The sequence below is a fragment of the Lithobates pipiens genome, unplaced genomic scaffold, assembly GCF_037356315.1.
Source record: "Lithobates pipiens isolate NorthernLeopardFrog02 unplaced genomic scaffold, aLitPip1_a1.2 Scaffold_30, whole genome shotgun sequence".
In the NCBI taxonomy this organism is placed as follows: domain Eukaryota; kingdom Metazoa; phylum Chordata; class Amphibia; order Anura; family Ranidae; genus Lithobates; species Lithobates pipiens.
Window position 1 is genome coordinate 10,178,166 of NW_027507791.1, and position 26,760 is coordinate 10,204,925.

At 45.4% G+C, this 26,760-nt stretch overlaps 1 protein-coding gene across 3 annotated transcripts in view; it reads left to right on the forward strand.

Annotated features, from left to right (window-relative positions):
* Positions 1-26,760, forward strand: part of ENTPD5 (ectonucleoside triphosphate diphosphohydrolase 5 (inactive)) — a 71,585-nt gene that overhangs the window by 252 nt on the left and 44,573 nt on the right. The window contains exons 2-3 of one of the 3 annotated variants that reach the window (XM_077463679.1): positions 10,561-10,657; positions 12,856-12,902. The gene's annotated coding sequence lies outside the window, so the exon portion shown is untranslated. Of the gene's footprint in view, positions 1-10,560; positions 10,658-12,855; positions 12,903-20,683; positions 20,887-26,760 lie in introns of those variants that run through there. The other 2 variants (XM_077463678.1, XM_077463677.1) reach the window with 2 other exon arrangements.

The following is a 26,760-nucleotide window of genomic DNA, read 5'->3' on the forward strand; positions in this document are numbered from 1 at the left end:
CCTGTATGATGATGGAGGAGGAGGGGGGACACTGACCCCTGTATGATGATGGAGGAGGAGGGGGGACACTGACCCCTGTATGATGGAGGAGGAGGAGGGGGGGACACTGACCCTGTATGATGGAGGAGGGGGGGCGCTGACCCCTGTATGATGATGGAGGAGGAGGGGGGCACTGACCCCTGTATGATGGAGGAGGGACACTGACACCTGTATGATAGACGAGGGGGAGACACTGACCCCTGTATGATGATGGAGGAGGGGGGGGCACTGACCCCTGTTTGATGAAGGAGGGGGGCACTGACCCCTGTATGTTGGAGGAGGGGGGGTCCATTCAGGTCTGGAATGGATATTAAGGGGAATTTCACGACAAAAAAAAAAGTATGATGGAGGAGGGGGGACCCTGACCCCTGTATTATGGAGGAGGGGACACTGACACCTGTATAATGGAGGAGGGTGGGCTCTGACCCCTGTGTGATGGAGGAGGGGGGGACACTGACCCCTGTATGATGGAGGAGGGGGGGTACTGGCCCCTGTATGATGGAGGAGGGGGGTACTGGCCCCTGTATGATGATGGAGGAGGGGGGCACTGGCTACTGTATGATGGAGCGGGGGTGGGGACACTGACCCCTGTGTGATGGAGGGGGGGGGGACTGACCCCTGTATGATGGAGGAGGGGTTACACTTACCCCTGTATGATGGAGGCGGGGGGACACTGACACCTGTATGATGGAGGCGGGGGACACTGACCCCTGTATGATGGAGGGGGGGGACAGTTGTTTTGGATCCCAGACAAATCTCTGGCCGAGTTATCTGCACCTGGTCTAATTCAAATGTCCATGCATGCATGTTTAGAAGAAGTACGCTGACACACACTGTTCAGTGAAAAAGCTTCCTTTATTGCTCTGGGCATATAGCCCCTTTATAGTAGAAGATGACTCATTGTTTGCAAAGCATCATCTCAGGTGTATTCTGTGCTGTCAAGCAGAGATTGGAGGACCCTTATCTAAGGGGTCCTGGCCAGTTTCATCCAGGTTTTCTGCTGATGGCTTGTGGACTCCTGGACTCTCTCCGATGGGAGGGGGGTCTCTAGGTGAGGCATTTTGAGTAAGGAGATTCAGCATATATCTTGACATAATAGAAAATAGTCATTTAATCAAAGTATTAAACAATCCATAACAGTCCCCCCTTGAAATGTCTATTTCCTATTCTGTCCCTAGTAGGTGGTCTAACTCATCTGTCCTCATGTGCCTTGGAACTTTTTTCTTGCTGTACGTTAGACGGGTGATGGCTGGCCCATCACCCCCCTTGCCACAGTCTTTGCACATGTGGAAGTCAGATGCTATCCCTATGGCTGAATGATCTTATAATTTGTAGATATGGGGAGGGACTGTAATGGGGCATAGGGCTTCTTATATTCCTCATCTTCTGCGTCCTGCTGCATCATCACTGGGGTCGCTTGGTCAACTGTTTGCCTAGGAATTTCTTTACACATGTAATAACATAACATACTATAGTAGCTAGAAATACCAGAATAACTAGTATTACAGTACCTATCCGAGCCAAGGTCTTCTGCCAACCACCCAAACCACTGGTCCCTTGGCTGATCTATACCCAAATTCTTCTTCAGCTCTACTAAATAGGCTTTCCAACATTTTATGGCCAGGGTGACCTTACCATTTGGACCGGTGTTGTCAGGTATGTATGTATAGCATGTCCCTGTACCTTCTATAATGTCCAAGGCCATCCTATTCTGAAATGTCATGTAAGATGTGGGTGCTAATTGGTCAGCAATCCCCTGTAGGGCATCTCTAGTGTAATTTACAAACCACTGCTGGTTGTAATATATTTAATTTATACAGTCTACATTTTTGTTGACAGTGATTATGGGAATCGAAGACTTAAAACCTGCCTTTACTTGGTCTCGGGCTTTAAATTCATTCAGGACCCTTATGGCATCTATATACACATGTGGGTGAAAACTTCCCTCAGGAGCGTTCCTCTTAGTGATAGCCACCTGTTGGGCCCTCCCCAGATTTAACAGAAAAAGGATATACAATGTAGACATCATGGTGCAGTCAATGTCTTGTCCTCCGGACTTGGGACTTTCTTACAGTGGAAGGGGCGGATTCAAGTGTTTTCCCAGCCAACTTTACAGATTTGCTTGTGGTCAGCAGCACCTGGAAGGGACCATCATATCTGGGTTCAAGAGACCTTTTTCTTACAAATGTCTTTACCAGCCCCCAATCTCCAGGTAGTAGTTGGTGTGTTCCTGTATCTAATTCAGGATCTGGAATGGAAGAAAACACCTGGACACATATGCGGGTTAATTCTCGTGATAATGCGGTTACATAATTAGTCAACACATCAGACTGCAGTTATAACTGTGGAAAATAACAACCAAGTCTAGGGGCTAAATCAAACAAAATCTCATAAGGGGGTAGGGGAGTGTTCTCCCCTTGGTGTGTATCTGATGCTGAACAGGGCAATGGGCAGGCTGTCCAGCCAATGCATACCAGTCTCTTGGGCCATTTTTAACATTCAAGTCTTTAATGTGTCATTCATTCTTTCTACCTTCCCGGTACTCTGGGGGTGGTAGGCTGTGTGAAACTACTAAGGTGTACTCAAATCATCCAATCTTTGGCATTTGGATGTGGTCAATTTGTATCCGCTGGAAAGGGTACGAGGGCTTTGCCAGGCGTTTCTGCGGCATCTTCTCTGTGCATCCCGGGTTACACTTTGCACAAATGGTGCATGACTTATAGACATTGCTAGTCAGTGGAGTGATTCCTGAAGCTACATTCATAAGAGTCTTTGACAGATGGGCAGCTCCATGTGCCCCTTGTACCACACCCGAGTACATATTCCTGGGTAAGCAAGGCTTCTTGTTGCACTCGAATAGTCCATCCTTGAAAGTTGTTCCCCTCTGCTTCCAGCTTTCCTTCTCATCCGGACTTGCTGCTTCTTGTAGTTCTTTCAGATAAACTCTGTCCACTGGGACAGTCTGTAGGGCAAGCATGGGGTGGTCTTCTACCACTCTATTTCCACTTCTCGTGGACTGCTGGTTGCCTGTTTGGCAGTTGAATCGGCTAGATGATTGCCTCCGGCTTCCTTCGAGTTCAGTTTGCCGTGTGCTTTTACTTTCAAAATAGCCACTTGGGTTGGGAGAAGTAAGGCGTCCATCAGGTCATTGATAGCTGGACTGTGTTTCACAAGTGCTCCTGCAGCTGTCAGGAATCCTCTGGCCTTCCAGATAACACCAAAGTCATGGGCAATGCTAAAAGCATATCTTGAGTCTGTATGAATGTTGGCTCTTTTTCCCTCTGCCAGTTTATATGCTGTAGTGAGTGCTTGCAGCTCTGTCTCCTGTGCAGACATCCCCGGTGGTAAGGCTTCAGCTTGTAGAACCGTCTTAGGTCTGAATTATGCAGGGGTATTTCACTCACATTGGGAATATGTGTGGTTTCCAGATGCATTAATTGAAAACAGTCATGGGGTGGCTCCTCTATTCCCCCCTCGGGAAGTGGAAAAAGGGTTGAAGGGTTCAGTGTTTGACAATGTAATAGAGTAATGTTGTCCGATAGAAGGAGGGAACGTTGGAGTCTCAAATGTCTGGCAGTGGACAGATTTTTCGGCTGGATCTGGTTGAGTATGGCAGCAATGTCCCAGACGTTCGGATACAAAGAGCTTGAACGTTTTTTCGTAGTCTGGAAGCCCTAAAACTGAAGATAATGAAATGGCTTGTTTGAGGGCCTCGAAGTTGGATATTACCTCTGAGGACATTTGGAAGGGCTCAGACTTCAGAGCATCATAAATGGGTTGCATCGGTAAGGAGGCTTCCGGACCGTAGCTTCATTATCTGCTCGGAGGTCCTGGACCATTCTGTACTTGTCTGGTTCTCCCTTAGGGATTCTCGTCTTCACAGGGAACAGAAGTGTGTTGTATGGAGATGTACAGGGTATCAGGGCGCCATTTGACATGAGGGCTTTGACATGCTGTGAAATAGATTTGCAGATTGGGATAACTTTAGAGGGTTTCCAGGGCAGAGGAGCTCCAAGTTTCAACTGCACCATGACTGGTGGCACCTTTAAGTGTCCTACATCCTCAGCTCCTGTGGACCATAGCAGAAGTGTCCTCAATGTCCAGTGGAGAAGAGACAGTAATAGATCCATCTTCAAAGAACACAATAGAAGCCTGAAGTTTGGACAGTACATCTGCTCCCAAGAGATTGAGTGGACAGGTGGAAGAGACAAAGAATCGAGCCAGAAGGTCTGGGTACTTTCCAACTTGTAGGGGACGGGTCATTGGGTTAGTTCTGGGAGTTCCATCTATGTCCACACAAGATATGTCAATATCAGAAAGGTATGAGTGGTCAAGTAAATCCTCTTCTCTAATCACGCTTCTGGCTGCAGCTGTGCCGCTTAGGAAAGTGGTTGGATGTCCCTCAATGGGTAGGGTAACCCTCGCTAATGGGTCTTCTGAGTTCTTTGAAGAGGTTGCCCTCACAGGGGTTAGTGACACAGGCTTGCCCAATACCTAGCATAGGAGATCCTGGTGTTCCGAGGTGGGATGTCCAGGGTTTTGATATTGTTGCTGCTGCTGCACACAGTACTCCGGTTGGGCCATGGTGAGGCCTTTTCAGATTGACTCCTTGAGGCTTGCCACAAAGGCTGAAGACAGTATCTGGCTGTGTGCCATATTATGGGTGATGAATACCAAATCTGAAAAAAACTTGTGACAGTCCGGTGTAAAACTTTTCTACTGACTCCGTTTTGTCTTGAGTAACATCTTGGATACTTGTAGCTTGATCAGCCAGTCTGCCCTCCGCCCACTCGCACAGCTACTCACAGAATTCCACACCAGAATTAAAGGTATTGTCATCGACAATCCTCACATCACAGAGACTTTTCTCCATGATGGGCCAGTAAGCGTCTCCAGCTTTAATTTCACATAAACTGACTACATTTCTTATTACTGCTAAGTAGGGTTTTTTCCACTGCCTATTACTCGGCAACTTTCATCAGGAGACTTGTTTTCCTGCAGAAAACTCTCCATCTCTTCTATTGTTTCCTGTGAGTGGTCTTTGCTACATTTAAAGTAATCAAAACATTCTCAGCCTTTTCTTTCATTTACATTTACATATTTCTTCATAACATCCATTCTAAACATATATTCTCTTTTGTACTGTTTCATTGTCTAACTACTGTTTTCTCAACTTGCAAAATTCCTTTAATATTCTAGCCTGCTAGAATAACTAAATCAACCGGTCCTGTATATCCCACACATGCAAACATCACATGTTATACCAGTAATCTCACAGCCTTTCAACCATTAACATCCCTACAGACAGTCCCTCACACAGGGATCTGAAGGGAGGGGCACCTCACTCCTTGCAGTGAAGCGTAAGGATGGGGGTAAGGAGCACAGCTGCAGAATGCTCTGCCATGCTCAAAAAATGAGACTTCAGGCTTATATTTCTTTTATCTCAGCGATACTTCTAACATATGCATTGCCTGATATTCTATTTTGCTAGACCCATCAGTGATATGCATTATAAAAATGTTGACAGGCTCATAACTAGAGTTTCATCATGTTGCATACTTTCAAATAAATTCCAATATTGCACACATTATACTAGGCTTCTGCAGTTTTCAGTAAACCATTGTCAGGTAACCCTTCTCATTTTTCTTTCAGTATTTTCCACCATTCCTCTGGCTGCAATCTACCCCCTGGAGGAATGGTGATGCTACAAATCTTCACAAATTTTTTTGCTTTCTTAACATAATTCCTCCCTCTCTCTCGTGTTTCCCTTTCTCTGGCTTAACCAATTTCTGCCCCATTATTTTCTGTCTTGATGACTGAGATATTTATGTGTCTGCTCAGGATTTTAGACGGGTCACGAGGTTGCCTTGGATTCTGAAAGGGTCTGGCAATTCCTCTATTCGTCACCTGGTACCGGTTCAGACTATATCCCAATCTCAAGTTAACGAGGACAAAACAGATAGTACCACAGAGAGAGGTTTTGTCTACAATGCTCGACTGCCACCTGGGTCGCCCCTGGTGCGTCTTCCCAAAACGTAGACTCAGTCACGGTTCTGCCCGTCCGAGACGGCCACAGAATAGGGGTCGGGTAGTGCGTGACCACTCACTTCTCTCAACAAGACATTTAACAGACAGATATGTACAGCAGTTAATATTCAACAATGAGATCCTCAAATTTTCACTTCCCTCTGTTTCTTCTAAATCTCCCACTTGTTCAGGACACCTTATCGGTTCCTGTCCACTCTTTCTACATTCACTTTCTATAGACCCAATTGACCTTCCAACCACCTTCAAAAATGCTGAACATCAATCCACAAACACAATTATAACATGACATTTGTATGATTTGTAATAGATGTGTATGCTTGAATTATAACAACCACACAGCCACGCTACCTGCGTCCCTGACGCCCCCTTCTGGGTGACGTGCTTTACCACACCATCACCTTTACCAAAGGAGTTTATCCACGTCCCTGACACCCCCCTTCTGGGTGAAGTGCTACACCGCACTAACACCGGTACCAAAGGAGTTTGTCCATATCCCTGAGGCCCCCTTCTGGGTGAAATGCTACACCGCACTAACACCGGTACCGAAGGAGTTTGTCCCTGTCCCTGACGCCCCCCTTCTGGGTGAAGTGCTACACCGCACTAACACCGGTACCAAAGGAGTTTGTCCCTGTCCCTGACGCCCCCCTTCTGGGTGAAATGCTACACCGCACTAACACCGGTACCGAAGGAGTTTGTCCATGTCCCTGACGCCCCCCTTCTGGGTGAAATGCTACACCGCACTAACACCGGTACCAAAGGAGTTTGTCCATGTCCCTGACGCCCCCCTTCTGGGTGAAATGCTACACCGCACTAACACCGGTACCGAAGGAGTTTGTCCATGTCCCTGACGCCCCCCTTCTGGGTGAAATGCTACACCGCACTAACACCGGTACCGAAGGAGTTTGTCCAGGTCAGCTGGGACCCAGCTGTGTGGCAATCTCTTTCAACATCATACATCATTTATCACAGACCCATACAACACAACAACACAGACTCATACAACACAACAACACAGACTCGTACAATACAACAACACAATGTTCTTACAGGCTGCAGATAATCGGAATACAGGTTCATATAATGGACCTCGGGCAAGTATTACCTGTCTTTTGGCGACCTTCGGCAGCCGACGCGGATACAGAGACGGACCCACACGGGAATGGGATATACTAGCAAGATATGAATGTGATATCTTACTGTATTTTCAGAGTTGATCAGTCTCTGTCCCTCCTGTGGTGATTCCTCCTCAGTGGCCTCTTGGTCGGCTGTTCCTCCGGTTCGCAACCCGAGAGCCCCACGTTGGGCGCCAGCTGTTTTGGATCCCAGACAAATCTCTGGCCGAGTTATCTGCACCTGGTCTAATTCAAATGTCCATGCATGCATGTTTAGAAGAAGTACGCTGACACACACTGTTCAGTGAAAAAGCTTCCTTTATTGCTCTGGGCATATAGCCCCTTTATAGTAGAAGATGACTCATTGTTTGCAAAGCATCATCTCAGGTGTATTCTGTGCTGTCAAGCAGAGATTGGAGGACCCTTATCTAAGGGGTCCTGGCCAGTTTCATCCAGGTTTTCTGCTGATGGCTTGTGGACTCCTGGACTCTCTCCGATGGGAGGGGGGTCTCTAGGTGAGGCATTTTGAGTAAGGAGATTCAGCATATATCTTGACATAATAGAAAATAGTCATTTAATCAAAGTATTAAACAATCCATAACACAGTGACCCCTGTATGTTGGAGGAGGGGGGTCCATTCAGGTCTGGAATGGATATTAAGGGGAATTTCACTACAAAAAAAAATGGCGTGGAGTTTCCCCTCAAAATCCATGGGTTTTAAGGGGAACCACGTGCCAAAATGTAAAAAAAAAAAGCGGTGTGGGGGTCCCCCCAAAAATTCATACCAGGCCCTTATCCAAGCACACAGGCTGCAGGAAAAGGGGGAGAGAGAGTGCCCCCCTCCCGAACTGTACCTGGCCACATGCCCTCAACATGGGAAGGGTGCTTTGGGGTAGCACCCCAAAGCACCTTGTCTCCATGTTGATGGGGACAAGGGCCTCATCTCCACAACCCTTGCCTGGTGGTTGTGGGGGTCTGTGGGCCGGGGCTTATCAGAATCTACAAGCCCTCTTTAGCAAGGGCACCCCCAGATCCCGGCCTCCTCCCTGTGTGAAATGGTAATGGGGTACAAATGTACCCCTACCATTTCATAAAAAAAAGTGTGAAAATGGTAAACATGACACGGCTTGGGGACAAGTCCCTATGGCTTCCCCGTAGTCAGAGGGGCAGCCAGCCGTTTACATAACCGAGTGGCCCCGCCCCCCTCTGATGCTACAGGGAAGCCATAGCGATGTCCCCGTGCGTCAGAGGGGGCGGGGTCACCCGGCGACATCACCATGTGGCACCGCCCTCAGTTATAAAAGAACTGTCAAAGCGAAGATACGTCATACGGCGGGAGCATTTTTTTTTATTTTTTTCGGTCCGTCAGTGGCGCAAGAGAAGAAGAAGACCTTGTGGAACATTTTTTATTTATTTTTTAAATAAAGGACTTGTCACACGCTTTTTTGTGAAATGGTCGGGGTACATTTGTACCCCGTTACCATTTCAGACGGGGGGAGGCCGGGATCTGGGGGTCCCCTTGTTAAAGGGGGCTTCCAGATTCCAATAAGCCCCCCCGCCCGCAGACCCCCACAACCACCGGGCAAGGGTTGTGGGGATGAGGCCCTTGTCCCCATCAACATGGGGACAAGGTACTTTGGGGGGCTCTCTCCCCCCCTCTTTTCCTGCGGCCTGCAAGGCTGTGTACTCGGATAAGGGTCTGGAATGGATTTTTGGGGGGACCCCACACCATTTTTTTTTCATTTTGGTTCGGGGTTCCCCTTAATATCCATACCAGACCTTAAGGGCCTGGTATGGAATTTGGGGGGACCCCCACACAATTTTTTTTTTTCATTTTGGTTCAGGGTTCCCCTTAATATTCATACCAGACCCAAAGGGATTGTGTGTGTGAGGGGGGGGGGACGTTTATGTGTATTGCCGGGACTGACAATTCATTATAGCCACGAATACTTTTAAATGACTTTTTTTTCTTTAGAAATGTCATCTTGCTCTAGGACTGTTGTAAACACGGGAGACACGAAATTTAAGGGAATTTTTTCACTTTTATTGTTTCACTATAAGGATTATTAAAATTACTCTTCCCGAAAAAACTGAAGTTTTTTAAAACCTCTTTTTTGCATTGGTACATGTCCCCTGGGGCAGCACCCAGGTCCCTAAACACTTTTTATGACAATACCATGCATAAAAGCCTTTAAAATTAGCACTTTTGATTTCTCCCATAGACTTTTAAAGGGTGTTCCGCAGCTTTCGAATTTGCCACGAACACCCCAAATTGTTCGCTATTCGGCGAACACCCGATGTTCGAGTTGAACTTATGTTTGGCTCGAACATCGGACTCATCCCTAGTGTCCAGTAGGAGGATATAGTGGTGATGATGGAAGGGTATCCAGTAGGAGGATATAGTGGTGCAGTGGGACAGGATCTCCAGTAGGAGGATATAGTGGTGCAGTGGGACAGGATCTCCAGTAGGAGGATATAGTGGTGCGGTGATGGTGACAGGGTATCTAGTAGGGGCATTTAGTAGTGCTGTGTTGGTGGCAGGGTATCTGGTAGCAGGATATAGTGGTGCTGTGATGGTGACAGGGTATCTGGTAGGAGGGTATAGTGGTGCTGTGATGGTGGCAGGGTATCCAGTAGGAGGGTATAGTGGTGCAGTGATGGTGGCAGGGTATCCAGTAGGAGGATATAGTGGTGCGGTGATGTTGGCAGGGTATCCAGTAGGAGGATATAGTGGTGCAGTGATGGTGGCAGGGTATGCAGTAGGAGGATATAGGGCAGGGATATGGAATTAGCGGACCTCCAGCTGTTGCAGAACTACGAATCCCATAAGGCATAGCAAGACTCTGACAGGCACAAGCATGAAACCCAAAGGCAGAGGCACGATGGGACTTGTAGTTTTGAAACAGCTGGAGGTCCGCTAATTGTATATCCCTGATATAGGGAGTATGCAGTATGAGGTGTGCGAATGGTGTGTCCAGTATGGGAGGATGTGCAGTTAGGATGGCAGGGTATACAGTATGAGGGCTTAGGATGGAGTTTATTGGGGACAATCCAGTGTGGTAGGATAGAGCTGGAATCATAATAGAGGGTATGCAGTAAGAAGGGAAGGATATCAAGTTTGGATGTCCTGTATGAACATTTTACTCCTCAAATGTATCCTTCATCTTTTCAGACCATTGGGCTACCACTGAATCCACAGTAACATGACGGGTACCATGCAGTCCCCGATATTCTTTAGCCTACCTAGCAGAATATCACGTTAGCAGAAATGATCTCAATCCACTGCACTGGAGATAATAAGTTGGGGTACAGAGGGGTTTAATGTGCCCTAATACTAAGGTATTGTTACTTCTGATTCCAGGTGTGGTTTAGAGATGGAAGCTGACGTTCCTTTAAGAGAAGGATGTCTGGGTGCGAGATGCAGAGTATCCTGATGGTTCTTCTGTACTGTATAAATGGTGAGTTATAATCTGCTTCCGCCTTATGAAACATACTGAGTTCATCATCTTTTTCTTGGGGTTTTTTATTTTTCCAGTAGTCTGTCCCTATCTTGGGATTTGATGTGATGTCAACATATGAAGGGGGTCCCTTCCTATTCTTGTTTGTGTTGTTGGCAATGTCACCATGGAAGTGATCACTTCATAGCTTCAAACATGCTTGGGATAAACGTAGATCTATAGTCATACAACAAAGTTAATAAAAAAACCTTCTCTTGGCCAATCCCTGCATTGGCTTCCACTCACCCAACAAATGAAATTCAAAATACTAACAACAACTTACAAAGCCATTCACAACTCTGCCCCCAGCTACATCCCAAGACCTCCTGCTCTCTAGCTCCCTCGTCACCTCCAGGACTTTTCCAGAGCCTCTCCCATGCTCTGGAACTCCTTACCCCCATCTGTCAGACTATCCCCTACTCTGTCCACTTTCAGGCGATTCCCTGAAAACTCATCTCTTCAGATAAACCTGTCTGACTACCACCTAACGGTACATTTTTGTTTTCTCCATCAGCCCATCCCCCACACTTATTACCTCTTGTATCTTTTGACCCTCCCTCGTAGATTGTAAGCTCTAACGTGCAGGGCTGTCTGATTCCTCCTGTATTGTAACTGTACTGTCTTCCCCTAATGTAAAATTCTGCACAAACTGTTGGCGCTATATAAATCCTGTATAATAATAATAAAATGAATGAGCTCATATATCACAGCAAATAATCACATGTGATTTGAATGGGAATGCGGTGCTAAAATTCCACAGTTATGCTAACCCCTTTCCACTTTATTCCCCTTTTTTTTTTTTTTTTAGTTTACAAATAATATAATAATATATTATATTATTATATTATACATAATATTGATTAACCACTTCCCGCCCAAGGCACCTCATATGACGTCCTTGACTTTGTGCGGTTATATCTGATTGATTACTGCAGCTACAGGCATCATTCAGATACCGTCTTTTTCAGTCGGTGATTCCCTACACCATAAGAATGATCATAGCGGCTGTTCCACCGCCTGATTGTTCTTATGGGTGGCAAGAGGGGACCACCCCCCCCCCCCCCCGCCATCCTTTGGTTCTTCTACCGACTCACCGTTTGCATTGGTGAGTTGGAGAACAGATCCGCCGGTGTTTACCATAGAGATTTCCAGATGGTCGCCGGAGCCCCTACGATCGCTCGGATGTTATGACCTCACGTCCGTCCTCTGCATTCGAACAAATGGCGCCGCCTTGGCTGGGAAGCCACCATAATTAATTTTTTTATTTTTGGCTTCCCAGCCTAGAGGTGAGATGTAGGGTCTTATTGACAGTAAAGAGGACCAATCATGCCATATTCCTATTACAAGAGATATTTACATAGGAATAAAAGTGATCAAAAATTTTTTCTTTAAAAAGTGTCAAACTAAAAAAAGAAATGTAAAATTAACAAAAAAAAAGAAAATGTAAAGCGCCCCTACCCCCGTGTGCTCGCACGCAGAAGCGAACGCATACGTAAGTCCCTCCCACATATGAAAATGGTGTTCAAACCACATACGTCAGGTATTGGCGCGAACGTTAGAGCAATAATTCTAGCCCTAGACCTCCTCTGTAACTCAAAACATGTAACCAGTAAAAAAAAATTAAAATGTCGCCTATTGGGATTTTTAAATATTGATGTTTGGCGCCATTCCACGAGCGTGTGCTGTTTTGAAGCCTGACATGTTGGGTATCTATATACTCGGCGTAACTTCATCTTTCAAATAATGCAAAATAATTGGGCTAACTTTAATGTTTTTTTATTTTATTTTTTGTTTTTTTATAAAAGCAAGAAACCGCGCAAGATAAAAAGTTGCAAAGACCGCCATTGTATTCTCTAGGGTCTTTGCTAAAAAAAACAATCTAATCGTTAGGGGTTCTATGTAATTTTCTAGCAAAAAAATATTAATTTTTTTACATGCAGCAAAGAAATGTCAGAATTGGCCTGAGTGGGAATTGGTTAAAATATGCACCAAAGACCGAGGATTTTCAAAGCTGTATGGGGAGCAACTGTTCTGACCGTCTCTCTCAAATTGAAACTCTATAATCATACTATACACATGGAGTCTGATTGCAAATTGTAGAAAATCTAAACAAAGTTACTAAATGTTCTTTTTTTTTTTTTTCTATCTGGATGATACAGAATATAAATAGTGGTGAAGGTGCAGGTCACAGAGCGAGGAGGTAAAGGTCAGTGCTGCTTGGCTGTCCCCTGGATGTGCTCCTGTGTTTGATGATAATATGTGAGCTATTACCTGGCTTATATTTATTATCTGTTAACCAGGACAGAACTATCTCCACTGTTCAGGGGAACAAATATAACCCATACATTTAGGTTTATTTGATTTTTTTATTTACCATCTGATGCCCTCTGAGATAGACATGTGACTCACATTTATGTTAACCACTGCAGCCCCGGAAAGGTTTTACCCCCCATCATGACCAGGCCATTTTTTTTTGTGATACTGCATTACTTCAACTGACAATTGCGCAGTCGTGCGACGCTGTACTCAAATAAAAAAAAAAATTCCCCCCAAATAGTTTTCTTTTGGTGGAATTTGATCACCTCTGCATTCTTTTATCTTTTGCGCTATAAGCGACAAAAGACTGACAATTTTGAAAAAAAAAACAATATTTTTTACTTTCTGCTATAAAACGAATCCGATAATTTCTTTTTATTTTTTAAATCAAGTTTCTTCAGTTTAGGGCAATGCGTATTCTGCTACATATTTTTGGTAAAAAAAATATATATATATCCCAATTGATTGGTTTGTGCAGAAGGTATAGTGTCTACAAACTATGGGATAGATTTATGTATTTTATTTTTTTTTTTTATTTTTTTTACTAGTAATGGTGGCGATCAGCAATTATTTTTTTTTAGCGGGGCGGTGACATTGCAGAGGGAAATCTGACACGAAGTAATGCTTTTTGGGGACCAGTGACACCAATACAGTGATCAGTGCTAAAAAAAAAAAAAAAAAAAATGCACTGTCACTCTACTAATGACACTGGCAGGGAAGGGGTTAACATCAAGGGCGATCAAAAGTTTAAATGTGTTCCCTGGGAGTGATTGCTAACTGTAGGGGATCCTCTGACTGGAGGAAGACAGCGATCCATGTTCCTGCTCAGAAACACAAGATCTCCAACTTCTCCCCTGCCAGAACGGCCTTGTTTACATTTTTTTTTTTCCTGAATTCCTGATTGCTGCCACTCTTTTGTTTACATTTCAGCTCTTAGTGGGGAAGCCCGCTGACAGCTGATGAGTCATCTGTTGTTAAGCACATGGTAGCCGGCTTCCCAGCCCGCTCCTTACCAACCAGCTAGTCTTCACACAGAATTCGAAACAGTGGATAATTTTTTCAATCTAAATTCAAATCGTTCCAAAAATTTGGAATTCATTAGATAGCGAATATACAAAGCAAAATTTTAGTAATTTCAACAATGACAAACCTGTTATACTTACTGCCGCTGTGCAATAGTTTGCACAGAGAAGTCTCAATCCTCTTCTTTTTGGCCTCCCCTCCCCCGCTGAGTGCCCCCAATAGCAAGCCACTTACTATGGAGGCACTTGAGCAGGCTCGCTCCTGAGCCGCTCTCCTGTGAATGGAAATTGCCCATTCACGCACACCGTGTGGCTTGGCTCTGCCCCCACTCTCTCCTCATTGGCTCACTGGCTGTGGTTGACAGCAGCAGGAGCCAATAACTCCTGCTACTTTGTGAGCCAATGAGGAGAGAGACCTGCTCTCCTGCACATCACTGGGTTGAGATGTTGCTCAGGTAAGTATAGGGGGGAGCTGCACCCAGTAGTTCTAAAAAAAAAAAAAAAAAAAAAGGGGAAGAAACACATATATGAGAATTTGAGAGTATAAGAGTTTGGGCTGCACACCCCAAGATACTGTGGGCGGCACAGTGGTGTAGTTTTATAGCACTCTCGCCTAGCAGTAAGAAGGGTTGCTGGTTTGAATCCCAACCACGACACTACCTGCCTGGAGTTTGCATGTTCTCCCTGTGCCTGAGTGGGTTTCCTCCGGGTACTCCGGTTTCCTCCCACGCTCCAAAGACATGCAGGTAGGTTAATTGGCTTCTGTCCAAAATTGGCCCTAGTATATGAATGGGGACCTTGGATTGTGAGCTCCTTGAGGGTAGGGACCAATGTGAGTGTGCAATGTACAGGGATAGGGACAATTGTAGACACTCACTCAGGTTAAACTGGATGGACTGGTGTCTTTATTCAACCTTACTAACTATGAAACGTTATGGGAAGGTTCTCCCAGAGGGGTTTTAATGCAGCAAAATTGGTCAATCAGAGTATGAAAATTACATAAAAGGGTCTTTATTAAATAAGTTACAGATACATGTCAGTGTTAAAATGTTAAGCCGCGTACACACGTGGCGGACTGTCTGGCCAACTTAGTCCATCAGACAATCCGACGGACAGTCCGTCCTACTTTCGAATGAACGGACTTGCCCACACACGGCACTTTTTGAGCGGACTAATACGGTGGACTAAGTCCGCCATACTATCCGCCCTACTTTTGAAATGAACGGACTCGCCCCCACACGCGGAGGAAAGTCCGCTCATTTCGAGCGCGTCTCCAGGTAGGCGGGGCCCGCAAAGGAGACGTCGCTGACCCTGCCGCCTGGTATGGACTTAAAGGGGAACCCCCAACGCCGAAAAAAATCAGCGTGGGGGTCCCCCCCAAGTCCACAACAGATCCTTGTCCGAGCACGCTACCCGGCCGACCAGGAAAGGGGGGCGAGCGAGCGTGCCCGTACCAGGCCGCGTGCCCTCAACATGGGGGGGTGCCTTGGGGAAGGGGGGGCCGCGCGGCCCCCCCACCCCAAAGCACCTTGTCCCCATGTTGATGAGGACAAGGGCCTCTTCCCGACAACCCTGGCCGTTGGTTGTCGGGGTCTGCGGGCGGGGGGCTTATCGGAATCCGGGAGCCCCCTTTAATAAGGGGGCCCCCGGATACCGGCCCCCCACCCTATGTGAATGAGTATGGGGTACAATGTACCCCTACCCATTCACCTGTGAAAAAAAGTACAAAAAAAAACACAACACAGGGTTAAAATATTTTATTGCACAGCTCCGGGGGTCTTCCGTCTTCGGGGGTCTTCCCGCCGGACTCCTCCGCTATCTTCTTGTAGCTCTTTTGCTAGCGGAGGAGTCCGGCTTTCTTCCTCGCCGCCGGCCTCTTCTCCCGACTTCGGGGGTCTTGTCCCCCTCTTCGGTTCTTCTGCCTGGCCACCGCGCCTTCTTATAGCTCTTTTACAGGCGGTGGCCCGGTCTTCTGTCGCCGCCGTCGCTGCCGTCTTCTTCTTCTTCTTCTTCTTCTTCTTCTTCTTCTTCTTCTTCTTCTTCTTCTTCTTCTTCTTCTTCTTCTTCTTCTTCTTCTTCTTCTTCTTCTTCTTCTTCTTCTTCTTCTTCTTCTTCTTCTTCTTCTTCTTCTTCTTCTTCTTCTTCTTCTTCTTCTTCTTCTTCTTCTTCTTCTTCTTCTTCTTCTTCTTCTTCTTCTTCTTCTTCTTCTTCTTCTTCTTCTTCTTCTTCTTCTTCTTCTTCTTCTTCTTCTTCTTCTTCTTCTTCTTCTTCTTCTTCTTCTTCTTCTTCTTCTTCTTCTTCTTCTTCTTCTTCTTCTTCTTCTTCTTCTTCTTCTTCTTCTTCTTCTTCTTCTTCTTCTTCTTCTTTTTCTTCTTCTTCTTCTTCTTCTTCTTCTTCTTCTTCTTCTTCTTCTTCTTCTTCTTCTTCTTCTTCTTCTTCTTCTTCTTCTTCTTCTTCTTCTTCTTCTTCTTCTTCTTCTTCTTCTTCTTCTTCTTCTTCTTCTTCTTCTTCTTCTTCTTCTTCTTCTTCTTCTTCTTCTTCTTCTTCTTCTTCTTCTTCTTCTTCTTCTTCTTCTTCTTCTTCTTCTTCTTCTTCTTCTTCTTCTTCTTCTTCTTCTTCTTCTTCTTCTTCTTCTTCTTCTTCTTCTTCTTCTTCTTCTTCTTCTTCTTCTTCTTCTTCTTCTTCTTCTTCTTCTTCTTCTTCTTCTTCTTCTTCTTCTTCTTCTTCTTCTTCTTCTTCTTCTTCTTCTTCTTCTTCTTCTTCTTCTTCTTCTTCTTCTTCTTCTTCTTCTTCTTCTTCTTCTTCTTCTTCTTCTTCTTCTTCTTCTTCTTCTTCTTCTTCTTCTTCTTCTTCTTCTTCTTCTTCTTCTTCTTCTTCTTCTTCTTCTTCTTCTTCTTCTTCTTCTTCTTCTTCTTCTTCTTCTTCTTCTTCTTCTTCTTCTTCTTCTTCTTCTTCTTCTTCTTCTTCTTCTTCTTCTTCTTCTTCTTCTTCTTCTTCTTCTTCTTCTTCTTCTTCTTCTTCTTCTTCTTCTTCTTCTTCTTCTTCTTCTTCTTCTTCTTCTTCTTCTTCTTCTTCTTCTTCTTCTTCTTCTTCTTCTTCTTCTTCTTCTTCTTCTTCTTCTTCTTCTTCTTCTTCTTCTTCTTCTTCTTCTTCTTCTTCTTCTTCTTCTTCTTCTTCTTCTTCTTCTTCTTCTTCTGCCGGAATGCCAGGGACGCGCTCCGCTGCCACTTATATAGGGACAATGGGGCGGTGTCACATGGCTTTATGTCACATGGGTTGGTCACATGGTCACCTCCTGTAAAAGAGCTATAAGAAGGCGCGGTGGCCTGGCAGAAGAACCGAAGAGGGGGACAAGACCCCCGAAGTCGGGAGAAGAGGCCGGCGGCGAGGAAGAAAGCCGGACTCCTCCGCTAGCAAAAGAGCTACAAGAAGATAGCGGAGGAGTCCGGCGAGAAGACCCCCGAAGACGGAAGACCCCCGGAGCTGTGCAATAAAATATTTTAACCCTGTGTTGTGTTTTTTTTGTACTTTTTTTCACAGGTGAATGGGTAGGGGTACATTGTACCCCATACTCATTCACATAGAGTGGGGGGCCGGTATCCGGGGGCCCCTTATTAAAGGGGGCTCCCGGATTCCGATAAGCCCCCCGCCCGCAGACCCCGACAACCAACGGCCAGGGTTGACGGGAAGAGGCCCTTGTCCTCATCAACATGGGGACAAGGTGCTTTGGGGTGGGGGGGCCGCGCGCCCCCCCTTCCCCAAGGCACCCCCCCCATGTTGAGGGCACGCGGCCTGGTACGGCTCAGGAGGGGGGCGCTCGCTCGCCCCCCTTTCCTGGCCGGCCGTGTAGCGTGCTCGGACAAGGGTCTGTTGTGGACTTGGGGGGGACCCCCACGCCGATTTTTTTCGGCGTTGGGGTTCCCCTTTAAGTCCATACCAGGCGGCGGGGCCCGCGACGTCTCCGTCGCGGGCCCCGCATACCTGGATACCCGCTCGAAATGAGCGGACTTTTCTCCGGGCGGGAAAAGTCCGCTCATTTCAAAAGTACGGCGGACTGGCACACACACGGGCGGATTGTCCGCTGAAATGCGAGTCCAGCGGACAGTATTTCCAACATTCCGAAATACTTAGTCCGCCAGACTGCACGCTGAAAAAGTCCGCTGAAGCCCACACACGAGTGGACTGTCCGCTGAAATGTGTTTCGGCGGACTAAGTAGGCCAGACAGTCCGCCCGTGTGTACGCGGCTTTAGACTCTGGTTGAAAGAATACAATAATCATTCCATAATACAGCCAAGCAACCATATATTCATACAGCATAACAGAAGTGGTTTAAACTGCATGCGAATCCCGACGTTTCGACCTATTATAGTGCGTTTTTTTTCTGGGGAATGATTGACTCCTAAATAAATATGTTTGAACATCTCAGTTATAAGAAGTATCATATGTTATGCATCAATTATCACGAGCATAATGCTATTATATTTACCGATGAAGAGTGAAATGAAAGACCTTGCAACCAGAAATGTTAAAATCCGTTGGATGATCCAGTGGACTCCATGGCTGTCCCGGCCGCTCCAGGAGAAAGAATACGGCCCAAAGGGCTTACAAGAAATCACACTGTGAGACGCCCCCCGGGGGAGGGAAAGGGAAAAGCGGCACCTTCAGCAAATGAGAATCAGAGATGATTGAACTTCTAATTAGTGTTCTAAACTGGATCATCCAACGGATTTTTTAATTCCTGGTTGCGAGGTCTTTCATTTCACTCTTCAGCAGTAAATATAATAGCATTGTGCACAGCTGGGCCGTTCTGCAGCAGTAAAACTGCGGCGGCTGGTTGGCAAGTGGTTAATGTGTAGAATGCATTAAGGTAAAAAACCTTCTGTCATACAACTTTAACTTTTTTGGCAATTTGAGCTATAGTAGCTCTTCTATTGGATCGGACTACAAGGGTCAGCATTCACCTCCACCCTCCACTATGTACATCAATGAGCCTTGGCCACCCATGACCCTTTCACCGGTTCCCTGGTTTTCCTCCCTTGGATCACTTTGGTGGGTCCTGACCACTGCAGACCAGGAACATCCCATGAGAACCGCAGGTTTGAAGTTGCTCGGACCCAGTCTTCTACCATTAAAGTTTGGCTCTTGTCAAAGTCACTCAAATCCTTCCGCTTGCACATTTTGTAGGCTTTGAACACATCAACTTAAGGGAAAACATGTTCACTTGCTGCCTAATACAACAGTCCCACTTTCTGGTGTGATTGTAGTGAGATAATCCATGTTATTCACTTTACTTGTCAGTGATCATAATGTTAGCCAGTTGACCGGTGTGTATATTAACCGCTTAGCGACCACCCACCGTAGATATACTGCGGCAGGGCAGCTGCTCTGTGCTAGATCACGTACCTAGTACGTGATCTGACATTTGTGGGTTGGGGGCACGTGCGCTGTGATTGGACACAGCAGAAGTCACTCAGCTGGTCTGGCAGATGCGATGTCCGCCGGGACCTGCCGATCGCCCAGGAGAAAAGCAGAACGGTGGTCTGCCTATGTAAACAAAGCAGTTTGCCGTTCTGGGAGAGGGGGATGTACTGATCCTGTGTTCTTGCTAAGCACGGACACGGAACTTTACCTTCCCACAGTACCAGCAGCTCCCCCACACAGTTATTATTCATGCCCAGGGAACACATTTAAGCCTTTGATCGCCCCTGATGTTAACCCCTTCCTTGCCAGTGTCATTAGTACAGTGACAGTGCATATTTTCTTAGCACTGATCACTGTATTGTTGTCACTGGTCCCCAAAAAGTGTCAGGTATCTGATTTGTCCGCCGCAATATCACAGTCCGGCTATAATTCACATTACTAGTAAAAAAGAAAAATAATTTAAAAATGTCCCATGGTTTGTAGACGCTGTAATTTTTTGCGCAAAAAAAACAATCAATGTACACCTATTCAGATTTTTTTTTTTTTTACCAAAAATATGTACCAGAATACATATTGGGCTAAATTGATAAAAAAATATAATTTTCTTGACTTTTTTTATAGCAGAAAGTATATATATATATATATATATATATATATATATATATATATATATATATATATATATATATAAAAACAAAATACGCAGAGGTGATCAAATATCACCAAAAGAAAAATCTTTATTTGTGGGGGTAAAAAAAAGACAGATTTATACTTGGGTACAGCGTCGCATGCCTGTGCAATTGTCAGTTAAAGTAGCTCAGTGCCGTATCGCAAAAAATGGCCTGGTCATGAAGAGGGGTAAATCTTCCGGAGCTGAAGTGGTTAAAGCAGTATCTCCTGCCATTTTGCTGTACAATTAATGTACACTGTACATATGTACATGACCCTGCACAGTAATCGGCTCCTATGTCCTTCAAATATCCTATATGATTTGTCTTTTTGTGGGCGAGGCATTCAGGCCATTGCCCCATCGCCCAGATTCTACATTTACTGAATGGTTGAGTGAATTTCTTAACAGCCATCTGACACGGGAACATGCTCGGCCTGTAACAAGGATAACGCTTCACATACCGTGTAGTAATGAGTGTCAGATATCTGTTCCCACTGCCTTATATCATATGTCTGTCTGTCTTTTTTTACTCTCCACAAATTATCATGTGATTCATGGTGTACTTTAGACCTCATTGTACATTGTGCAAGTCCATTCAATACACACACAGCACCCTGGTTATCTACAGTTTGATTCAGCTGGTAACGGATCCCAACAGGTGTACTAACTGACCACATTCTGGCACAAGCAGGACACCCGATATCTGAAACTATAGACCACCAGAAGACGCAGGGCCGAGGCCAGTTCAGGAATTCAGGAGGTATTGTAGAAGTAATTGGCTGTAGTGTATGTTAGGACAGCTGTAGGCCCTTATACAGTGTATTTTACGGTGTAGTGTATTTTACACTGTGACAAGTGAGGGGTGTAGTCTATTGTACACTGTGAGGGATTGTTCTGTATTGTACACTGTGACTGGTAATGGGGTGTAGTGTATTTTACATTGTGACAGGTGAGGGGTGTAGTGTCTTGTTCACTGTGAGGGGTGTAGTGTAGTGTATTGTACACTGTGACAGGTGAGGGGTCAATTTTTACACTGTGACAGGTGATGGGGTGTAGTGTATTGTACGCTGTGATAGGTGAGGGGTATAGTGTATTCTACACTGACAGGTGAGGGGTGTAGTTAATTTTACACCATGACAGGTGAGGGGTGTAGTGTATTGTACACTGTGACAAGTGATGGTGTGTAGTGTATTGTACACTGTGACGGGTGATGGGGTGTAGTGTATTGTACACTGTGACGTGTGATGGGGTGTAGTGTATTGTACACTGTGACAGGTGATGGGGTGTAGTGTATTGTACACTGTGACAGGTGATGGGGTGTATTGTACACTGTGACGTGTGATGGGGTGTAGTGTATTGTACACTGTGACGGGTGATGGGGTGTAGTGTATTGTACACTGTGACAGGTGATGGGGTGTAGTGTATTGTACACTGTGACAGGTGATGGGGTGTAGTGTATTGTACACTGTGACAGGTGAGGGGTGTAGTGTCTTTCTCACTGTGAGGGGTGTAGTGTATTGTACACTGTGACAGGTGAGGGGTCAATTTTTATACTGTGACAGGTGATGGGGTGTAGTGTATTGTACGCTGTGACAGGTGAGGGGTATAGTGTATTCTACACTGACAGGTGAGGGGTGTAGTTAATTTTACACCATGACAGGTGAGGGGTGTAGTGTATTGTACACTGTGACAAGTGATGGTGTGTAGTGTATTGTACACTGTGACGGGTGATGGGGTGTAGTGTATTGTACACTGTGACAGGTGATGGTGTGTAGTGTATTGTACACTGTGACAAGTGATGGTGTGTAGTGTATTGTACACTGTGACGGGTGATGGGGTGTAGTGTATTGTACACTGTGACAAGTGATGGTGTGTAGTGTATTGTACACTGTGACGGGTGATGGTGTGTAGTGTATTGTACACTGTGAAGGGTTATGGGGTGTAGTGTATTGTACACTGTGACGGGTGATGGGGTGTAGTGTATTGTACACTGTGACGGGTGATGGGGTGTAGTGTATTGTACACTGTGACGGGTGATGGGGTGTAGTGTATTGTACACTGTGAAAGGTGATGGGGTGTATTCTACACTGTGACAGGTGATGGGGTGTACCATGTTTCCCTCAAAATAAGCCCGGGTCTTATATTAATTTTGGCAACAAAAGACGCAGTAGGGCTTATTTTCGGGGTAGTTCTTATCATGTCATGTGCTGACTCTCGCCCCCTTTCCCATCCCTGCCTGTCGGGAATCCCCAGTTGAACCGAGTAAAAGTGCTTGTAAAATGCTAGAATCCACTCTATTACAGTATTATATAATGTAAACTCTGTATGTGTGACGGACCCCCATACTCAAGAAGAGTATGTCCACCGTAAAAGCTTCTTTTGCCCAGTACCAGCACGATCCAAGGTTACTTGTCAAAGCATCAGTGTAGGGTGAAGAAAGCATAAGACTGTTTATATAAAAACAGGCACAAGAGATATACACTAAGTAGACAATACCCGCTCTTTGCATAATAAAACAGGGCAGGGTAAACTACATTCGGTAACGAGACACACAGGTGTATTCAAACTTATCCTCAGTAGACCATATTAGGACTTTTGGAGGAATTCCCCCCTCCCTCCACCCTACCCCCCTGGTTGCTCCCCAGGAAGACGGGAACAATAGAACAATGGGATACAGCCACACCTCAACCATCTAGTAAAAAGTCTAAAACAGTTATGAGACCAAGATCATACAATATTCCAGCAGTCGGAAAGGTGGAATTAATTTATCTTTCTATGTTTTTTGAGGGATATTATTCAGAAATATTACTGTCCCAAGTGAAAGAACCCCTTTATTCTTTCAACACAAATCACACATATAGAACCCTGGATAACTGGCGTAACACGAAATGCTGAGTCCTGTGTGGTTGTACGGTGAGTCTGGTTAGTGCAGACCCGACTGGGGTTCTCGGTCACCCTGTGCCCCTAATAGAGACAGGGTAACTTGCACATAGGAGAAGCTGGACAAGGAGTTTCCAGAGCTCTCTAAGGTAAGCTGAGTTCCACAAGCCCCCCCGCCCAAAGAAATTCCCGTTACAGTATGTTTCTGTAATATAATTGTGCCAAATACCTTCTTATAGCACTGCTCGGCACTTCCTCCGTGACCCGCCGGAGCTCTCTTCCCTGCTCTGAGTAATGCCCGGGGGGGGGGGGGGGGGGGGGCGAGATCCCCCACTGACAGCTGGAAGAAGAGGAGGAGAGCAGGGGGAGGTCAGCTGAGCAGCAAGTGCCACTGTACTGAAGGTATTTGGCACAATTAGAATACAGAAACATACACAGTTTACATTATGTAATACTGTAATAGAGTGGAGTCTATGATTTTATTACCACTTTAAACTAGGGCTAATTTTGGGGGTAGGGCTTATATTGTAGCCCCCCCCCCCCCCCCCGAAAATCACAATAGGTATTATTTTTGGGGAAACGTGATATTTTATACCGCGACAGATGAGGGAGTGTACTTTATTGCACACCAAGACAAGTCATAGGGTGTAGTTTATTGTGTGTTGTCCATCCATGTCTTTATGGACCTTGCTTTGTGCACTGATGCACAGTCAAACTGTTCCCACAAAGTTGAGAGCATGAAATTGTCCTAAAGGTCTTGGTATGCTGACACCTTAAAAGTACCCTTCACTGAAACTAAGGGGTCAAGCCCAACCCCTGAAAGAGAACCCCACATCATAATCCCCCCTCCACCAAATGATTTGGACCAGTGCACAAAGCAAGGTCCATAAAGACATGGATGAGCAAGTTTGGGGGTGGAGGAACTGCCCTGTCCTGACCTCAACCCGAAAGAACACCTTTGGGAAGAATTAGAGCGGAGATTGTGAGCCAGGCCTTCTCGTCCAACGTCAGTGCCTGACCTCACAAATGCACTTCTAGAAGAGTTTTCAAACATTCCCATAGACACACTCCTAAACCTTGTAGACAGCCTTCCCAGAAGAGTTGAAGCTGTTATAGCTGCAAAGGTTGGGCCAACTCAATATTGTACACTACGGACTAAGACTGGGAGGGCATTAAAGTTCATGTGCGTGTAAAGGCAGGTGTCCCAATACTTTTGACAATATATTGTGTGCATGTATGTGTAAAAGGGGAAAAATATATATATATATATATATATATATATATATATATATATATATATATATATAATACATTCACACACTCTTTTAGGTAAATGTAAATGTAAACAAATATTCTAAAAGGTTTTAAAGCATGAATGGTGTCATTAGAGCAGTGGACGCTGTCGGTCAGTAGGGCAATTGACAGTGCCAGTATAGAGCAGTGGATGGTGTCAGTAGTTTCTTATTTATATTATTCTTTACAGTAATATTTTATATTATTATTATTTTTTTTTTTTTATTCTTTATTTGCGGTAAAATACGGTACAAACATAAGAGAGTACATGAAACATAGCAATTGTTTATGTTGAAAGTACATTTCGACTATGCAGATCAAAATAGGTTATTAATGCGGTATTACTATTTATGGCAATTCTAAAGTCGTGGTCTAGCCACTCAAACTCTATATTAGGAAGCTCACTGTGTCCTGTGTTAATATAGATTTTATTGTTATTTTTATTTATTTATTTTCTATTCTTTTTCCTTTTTTTGCTGCTCTCTGTAGGACTGAGTGGGAGGCGGGAGAGGATGGCCACTGGGCCATCCAACCTTGCCTTGAGTCAAGCGAAATCATTGGGTATAGTGAAATATGGAAAGAAAGGAAAGGGAAACAATACTGGGGAGACCGGGGGGGGGGGGAAGGGGGTAGAGAAAAGGGGGACCCCTTCCTCCAGTCTCATCTTCGAAATCTCAGTGTTTAGTCCGGAATGCCTAGATACCAGACACTCATGTGGTCAGCCTTGCGTAATCCTCAGAGTAAAAGAATTTGAGCCAGAAGAACCACTTCTTGAGATGTTGTTCTCTGAGTCCTCTTTCTGTTGCCACAAGGTCCTCCATTCTGTGAATATCAGCTACCCTTCTAAGCCATACTGCCACACCCGGAGGCTCCGTCTGCTTCCAGAACAGGGGGGTGCAGCTTGTTGCGGCTGTGACCAGCAAGGGCAGGATTGATTTCCTGTGGGCCTTGTTTGGGATTGTGTGGTGGTGTATCAAAAAAAATTTGGGGGACAAGGGTAGTTCCCGTTCCGTGAACTTCTGTGTAATGCGGTGGACCTTGGTCCAAAAGGGTATCCGGAGCCTACAGGACCAGAAGACATGGAGGAGAGAACCCACCTCCTCCACGCATCTCCAGCAAAGGTCCGAGCTCAGAGGGAACATCCTATGCAGTTTGGCCGGTGTGTACTAGTACCATTGTGTCAGAACTTAGATTATTTTTTTACAATTTTTTTTTTTTTAGGATCCCCATTTGGGGGCTTTGGTGAAATATCACAGGTCTAAACAGACCCCTGATGTCTCACTATTGAGACATAGAAAGGGAACGAGTACAGAATCCCCAGTCCCTTGCTCTGCATCCTCAGCTGCACCGGACAGTGAATGAATGGGCAGTGCTCTGTGCTGAGAAGCTTCCTGTTCATTCACTACTAACTGAAGCAACACAGTTTACTATGCTTCAGTTATGAATGAACACAGTGGGCTTGATTTACTAAAACTGGAGGGTGCGAAATCTGGCGCAGCTCTGTATAGTAACCAATCAATGTCAAAGCTTAATTGAACAAGCTGATGTTCGAAACTGATTGGCTACCTTGGACCGCTGCACTAGATTTTGAACTCTCCAACTTTAGTAAATCATTCCTTGTGAGTGATCGGTACTGATCACCAACTGTGCTCATTCAGAAAAGGAAGTGGCCGATAAATGATATATTTACCAGCCCTTCCACAGCTCTCCATCCTGAAACAACCCTGTGTGTCCCCAGCAGCAGCCAGTGGGAGAGGAGCTGCAGGGAGAAATAGGGTGTGCCTAGGCATACCTAGAACTAGTTCTTTCGGGAGCCATTGGGAAAATATCCCTTACATTGGTGGTGGTCAGTGGGAAAAATGCCCCCCCCACCTTACAGTGGTGGTCAGAATGCCACTCTTGTAGTCATGTCACTGACTTAAGTGACGATGGGCCAGTAAGGCACCATCAAACTAAAGGTCAGCTCATGCATGACCAAGCTTGGAGCTGGTTGTGGCCTTTTTTGCACTTTTTTATTTCTGTATTTTCTACGTACCTTATAAAATGTACAATTAAAAAAAATATATAAAAAAAATAAAAGTCAGCTAGCCACCTCTGGAGGAACCACTAGCCACCTCTGGAGGAACCCTGGTTGAGGAGAGCTGCTTCATAGGCTTCCAGCCTGAACACCGCCATTTATGCCATCCAGTCAAAAGTGTGCAGATCAGTTGGTGTGATCTCACCTGAGCTATCCTGAAGCCCATGAGGCCACCCCTAAAAACAGTGACATGTTTGACCATTGTTTTGGTTGTGGCAGCAGTGATCCTTGACCTACATTGTGCATGAAACTGCCACCTGGCAGAGGCCATGTCTGCTTGGATAGGTGGAGATGGATGACAGGTAACAGCCAGAGCCGCCATAACTCGGCTCCGTATAGAACAGAGGTAATCAGAAGATGGAGCTGGGTGGAGTCTGATCCTAG